Below are 6,566 nucleotides of genomic sequence, written 5' to 3'. Positions count from 1 at the left end.
ACATAGAGGGTGAGTTGTTATCTGACACATTTCTTGTAGAAATGTATTCAAGGAAAAATTAGTTTCATTTATCTGAATGGGAATGTCTGCAACAAATCTGTCTTGTGTGAATTTACTCTAAAAGTTGAGAGCTCTGGCTCTAGCAGTAGCTTGGTCCACTGTCTTTTTGTACATTTCGGTCTCATGAAGTATATACAGTCACTAAGATCACCTCTTTTAAGGAAACTGCGCTGTTTGCCGTCTGGAAAGTTTGTGATACGGTGAACTCTTGATAGTAGGTTCAAGCGAACGTGTAACCTGATCTTTATGACGTCTGGAACTCCTAAATGATTGCCAAAATATAATTATCATTCATGTTTTACCTTTGTCCTCATGAAAGTTAATAATTCATTGATGTACTTGCAATGTCTAATCTAAGCTTGTGCCTCTAGTAGAGGGGAAACCTAAAGAGCAGAAAGATTCCGAAGCAAACCACTTATTCTATAGGAGCAAAATATCCAGCTACCGCCATCATCCATAACCCTTACCTTCAGTAATTGGGGACGGTTCACAAATGTTCATCTACTGGATTGTATTAATTCTGTAAGATTATGCATAACATCTGGCAGGCCATATATATATATATATATATATATATATATGTAATACTGAAACAGACAAACAACTCAACCAATGGCCTTTTGCATATGGCACAGAAAATGTAAAGTGGCACAAGTAATCCTATAAAAAATCCTTGGTTTTCTGTAGGGGCGAACATTTATGAAACTTGGTACATTCTACAGTCAATAAAGCATGCTGCAGTATTTTTCAGTCAGTGTCATGCCTCTATTATTGCATAAGAAGATACAGTAAGGTCCATGCACCTGCCGAGATGACCTATTATCACTTCTTAGAGCTGTGATACAGCTGTGTGCCTAAAGCCCAAAGTGTCATAGCCCCTGTCATATATCATTACATACAAACGATTGTAGCCATCAAGCAGTGACCATACTGTACGTACATACAGCAGTATCCTTGGCTTCTAAGGGGAATTTTCAGTGAAATTGCTCCTTTCCTTGCACCGTACGGAGTACAGTGTTCCCATGGTTACTCGATAAACTGGCATATCGTCTTTGTGAAGTCATATTCACACAAGAGCAAAGAAACACTGTATAAATACCAAGCTGTATACACAAACAGTAGATACATTCATCAGAATGTATTTCTTATTTGTGTAAGTTTTGGATCTTTCTTGTTATCGCAGTGTTGTCTATGTGAATTTACCAGGCTCATATGGTGTCTAGGAAAAGAATACAGGAACCAATAGAACATGCTGTGTAATCTAAAATATTAAAATCTGCAAAACTATTAAAAAAAAACTAAACAAAAAAAGAAAAACAATAAATCAAAAAAGGAAAAAATAACAAAGGCTCCATAAATACCAGTGAATAAAGGCCGTATAGGTGGAGCACATGTATTATTTAGGAATATCTGTAGTCTGATTTCCTGCTTATGTTTATAAGTGCGAGTCTCTGTGGCTCTAAACTTCACTGTATCATATAATACATGGAAATGGGCCGACTAAACTTTTGTAGCCAGTAGCGGCATTGATCTGGGGCCAAAGAATAATCTGCAAGGCTGCAAACAAATCCAGCTTTTGTTTGTCCAGAAAAAAACATTTAAAAAACTGCCCCTTTTTTTCCCTCCATGATACATTTTTTTAGCGTGTATATTAGTATAGGCGTTTTTTATTTGGTGTCTAATTTTTTTTATTACCAATTATGTGATCCATTCATCATGTAACTCTGTTTCTATAAGCTGAACAGATCATCAACTCTCACGTTCCCCTTTCCCATTCTTCCCTGCACTGATCATACAGATCATCACAGAGCAGGAGACAGAGAGGACTGTGCTGCTTTAAAGGTTTTATCCAGGAAAAAAAACTTATATATATATATATATATATATATATATATATATCAACTGGCTCCAGAAAGCTAAACAGATTTGTAAATTACTTCTATTAAAAAATCTTAAGTCTTCCAGTACTTATGAGCTGATGAAGTTAAGGTTGTTCTTTTCTATCTAAGTTCTCTCTGATGACACCTGTCTCGGGAAACGCCCAGTTTAGAAGCTAATCCCCATAGCAAACCTCTTCTAAACTGGGCGGTTCCCGAGACACGTGCCATCAGAGAGCACTTAGACAGAAAAGAACAACCTTAATTTCAGAAGCTCATAAGTACTGAAAGGAATAAGATTTTTTAATAGAAGTAATTTACAAATCTGATTAACTTTCTGGAGCCAGTTGATATATATATAAAAAAAAAGGTTTCTCCTGGAATACCCCTTTAATAGCAACCCCACAGTTATCTTGAATGTCAGACACAGTACTTTGTGTAAAAGAACACTACTGGCAAGGTCAATGGAATGTTTTGTTTAGTTTTTTTTAACTATTGTTATGTTGCTCATGAGGTCAAGTCTATGTCTGCCCTAAAATGGCTAATGTGTTAAAGCTATACAAATATATATTTTAGGTTTATTACTAGGCTCCTAATAGTCTGGTTGATCTCGTACAGTATTATAAAATATATTATAATGTCGCAAGTATATAAGTAATATAACCTTTATCCATGAGGAAAAGGCAATTCAAAGCTTATAAAGCCATCAACAACAACTAATAAAAGAAAATGAACACAAAGAGTGTAATGTAACACTATAGCAATTACTGGCAAAGTGTTGGTTGTTATTGAGAGTAAAGCTTTTAATGTAATGAATGTCAAGTGTTATTTTTGCACTTCTCTGCTGCTGTGCTATGCCACATTATTGGAGGAAACATAAAGCACAAGCTTCTTCATTAAAAACTTCATTAAGAAAAATAAAGACAGCTAAAACCGCTTTATTAGCTGCAGACGTCACATAACGTCCTTGAACAATGAGATGCTTACTTATGTATGACTATGTGGAGTATAGCCATCGCATTGCTGTATATTAATTGTAGTATTAGTTAATAAATGGCATGTCACAATGCTGCTGGACATGTCAATCCTTAAATAGTAGATGGGAAAAATATCCCAGCTCTCTAGAGAAACCCCCTCCAAACTCGTCAATATACAGCACACTATGTACTAGAGAAACCCCCTCCAAACTCACTAATATACAGCAAACTAGGTACTAGAGAAACCCCCTCCAAACTCACTAATATACAGCAAACTAGGTACTAGAGAAACCCCCTCCAAACTCGCTAATATACAGCACACTAGGTACTAGAGAAACCCCCTCCAAACTCGCTAATATACAGCACACTAGATACTAGAGAAACCCCCTCCAAACTCGCTAATATACAGCACACTAGGTACTAGAGAAACCCCCTCCAAACTCACTAATATACAGCAAACTAGGTACTAGAGAAACCCCCTCCAAACTCACTAATATACAGCAAACTAGGTACTAGAGAAACCCCCTCCAAACTCACTAATATACAGCAAACTAGGTACTAGAGAAACCCCCTCCAAACTCGCTAATATACAGCACACTAGGTACTAGAGAAACCCCCTCCAAACTCGCTAATATACAGCACACTAGATACTAGAGAAACTCCCTCCAAACTCGCCAATATACAGCACACTAGCTACTAGAGAAACCCCTTCCAAACTCGCTAATATACAGCACACTAGGTACTAGAGAAACCCCCTCCAAACTCACTAATATACAGCAAACTAGGTACTAGAGAAACCCCCTCCAAACTCACTAATATACAGCACACTAGGTACTAGAGAAACCCCCTCCAAACTCGCCAATATACAGCACACTAGCCACTAGAGAAACCCCCTCCAAACTCGCTAATATACAGCACACTAGGTACTAGAGAAACCCCCTCCAAACTCGCTAATATACAGCACACTAGGTACTAGAGAAACCCCCTCCAAACTCACTAATATACAGCACACTATGTACTAGAGAATCCCCCTCCAAACTCACTAATATACAGCACACTAGGTACTAGAGAATCCCCCTCCAAACTCACTAATATACAGCAAACTAGGTACTAGAGAAACCCCCTCCAAACTCGCTAATATACAGCACACTAGGTACTAGAGAAACCCCCTCCAAACTCGCTAATATACAGCACACTAGATACTAGAGAAACTCCCTCCAAACTCGCCAATATACAGCACACTAGATACTAGAGAAACCCCTTCCAAACTCGCCAATATACAGCACACTAGCTACTAGAGAAACCCCTTCCAAACTCGCTAATATACAGCACACTAGGTACTAGAGAAACCCCCTCCAAACTCGCTAATATACAGCACACTAGGTACTAGAGAAACCCCCTCCAAACTCGTTAATATACAGCACACTAGGTACTAGAGAAACCCCCTCCAAACTCACTAATATACAGCACACTATGTACTAGAGAATCCCCCTCCAAACTCGCTACTATACAGCAAACTAGGTACTAGAGAAACCCCCTCCAAACTCGCTAATATACAGCACACTATGTACTAGAGAATCCCCCTCCAAACTCGCTACTATACAGCAAACTAGGTACTAGAGAAACTCCCTCCAAACTCGCCAATATACAGCACACTAGCTACTAGAGAAACCCCTTCCAAACTCGCTAATATACAGCACACTAGGTACTAGAGAAACCCCCTCCAAACTCGCTAATATACAGCACACTAGGTACTAGAGAAACCCCCTCCAAACTCGTTAATATACAGCACACTAGGTACTAGAGAAACCCCCTCCAAACTCGCTAATATACAGCACACTAGGTACTAGAGAAACCCCCTCCAAACTCACTAATATACAGCACACTTTGTACTAGAGAATCCCCCTCCAAACTCGCTACTATACAGCAAACTAGGTACTAGAGAAACCCCCTCCAAACTCGCTAATATACAGCACACTATGTACTAGAGAATCCCCCTCCAAACTCGCTACTATACAGCAAACTAGGTACTAGAGAAACCCCCTCCAAACTCGCTAATATACAGCAAACTAGGTACTAGAGAAACCCCCTCCAAACTCGCTAATATACAGCACACTAGGTACTAGAGAAACCCCCTCTAAACTCGCTAATATACAGCACACTAGGTACTAGAGAATCCCCCTCCAAACTCACTAATATACAGCACACTAGGTATATATAGGTATGTTTGTACACTATAAAGTGAGCATTAGTACCCTAATTACATATCATTTATAACATTAACACCTTAAAGGTGAACTCCAGCCAAATGAAATTACCTTTATATAGTTGCACATAATAAAGTTATAGAACTTTGCAATGTGAAGTGTTATCTTTGCTGAGCACATACCCTGTTTCTCTCCAGGGAGGAAGTCCAGGAGATCTTATTACACTGATGACTAGCGTCTACCATAGATGACACTTCACACTCTCTTCTCCTCAGCTCAGAGAGCTGACAGTTTCAGTGTGCAGTGTTTGAGTGTCCCTGATTGGATGGAGGGCCACACCCCCCTCTCTCCTTGCAGCTCACAAAGGAAACAAGCCCAGTGTGTGGAGTTTTTTGATGAATAGGCAAGATTTTCTAAGGCTGTTTATAGGGGCTATAGGGGTCTAATTTTGAAACAAATTAGCTGAGATGCCTTGTGGAGCCATGGCGAGCTTATATATATAACTTAAAGGGGTACTCCGGCGCTGTAGTGTTTTTTGAGTATGTTGTGTATGTAGTTGTGCTTCATTTATGTGCTGTGTTTGTTGTGTGTGTGCCTTACAGTTTCTGTGCAATCTTACCTTTTATCCTCAGCGGAAGTATTGTAGTTTCGCTGTCTTTTTCTTGATCACGACCACTTTTTTTCCTCCGTTCGGCGCCCATCTTGCGTTCATGACCTCAAACTTGCCCTCCTCTGTGTCTCCTCCTTGCCGCCCGCCTTGTTTGAATATTCATTGCATTGTCATTAGTTCCTCCTTCTTGGGTTGTGCCCTTCTATGTTTGCCTGTTCCTCATTGGCTGTTTACTGGCCAATTATCTGGTTTGGTGGTGTCATGTGATTGGCGTGTCTTCTCCTCCTTCATGCTTCGCTGTTAGTGTGGGGTTTGGTTGCACTGCAGTGCTGCCGACGTAATGTTTTCTCTTTGTGCATGTGCTTAATGTGGGGCCTTCCAGAAGAAGGGGCGTGTCATAACGGAACTCCTGCAAAGGTGATTGGCCACTGCAGCTGGAACGCAAATGCAAGCAGGTTAGGCTGCACACAAGGTCCCACACACATGCAAACTGGGAAAATAAAAACACAAGGGCGGATTCGGGGTGGGGAAAACATGGTAAGCAGGAGGATGGGCGGCAACATAAGCATAGGGAAGGGAGGGAAATAAGGGGGAAGCACAGCCCAACTAAGCATAAGAACGCCACCTACAATAGCAGCAAAAACACGTGATGTGTCTGCAAATGATCCTGGAAAATGAAGTTTAGTCACACAAAAACACCGGAAGACGGGGAGAAATAACAACTCAGGTGGAACGCGAACAGAAACGCATTGGACCAGCAAACACAGCGCAACAGGTCAGACAACTGTTAGGTAAGTAAACCAGCCTGGAGAGGGCATAATGTGGAAAAAAAACC

At 40.3% G+C, this 6,566-nt stretch overlaps 1 long non-coding RNA gene across 1 annotated transcript in view; it reads right to left on the bottom strand.

Moving 5' to 3' along the window:
• Positions 1-211: 211 nt before the first annotated feature.
• The window catches only part of LOC130291664 (uncharacterized), a 53,728-nt gene continuing 47,373 nt past the window's right edge, over positions 212-6,566 (bottom strand). The window contains exons 2-3 of the long non-coding RNA XR_008847992.1: positions 5,741-6,165; positions 212-322 (exon numbers count right to left, since the gene is read on the bottom strand). This is a non-coding gene — a long non-coding RNA (uncharacterized LOC130291664). The remainder of the gene's footprint in view (positions 323-5,740; positions 6,166-6,566) is intronic.

The sequence above is a fragment of the Hyla sarda genome, chromosome 1 (assembly GCF_029499605.1).
Source record: "Hyla sarda isolate aHylSar1 chromosome 1, aHylSar1.hap1, whole genome shotgun sequence".
In the NCBI taxonomy this organism is placed as follows: domain Eukaryota; kingdom Metazoa; phylum Chordata; class Amphibia; order Anura; family Hylidae; genus Hyla; species Hyla sarda.
Note: the sequence above shows the minus strand (reverse complement) of the source record. Positions and strands in the feature narration are given on the sequence as shown.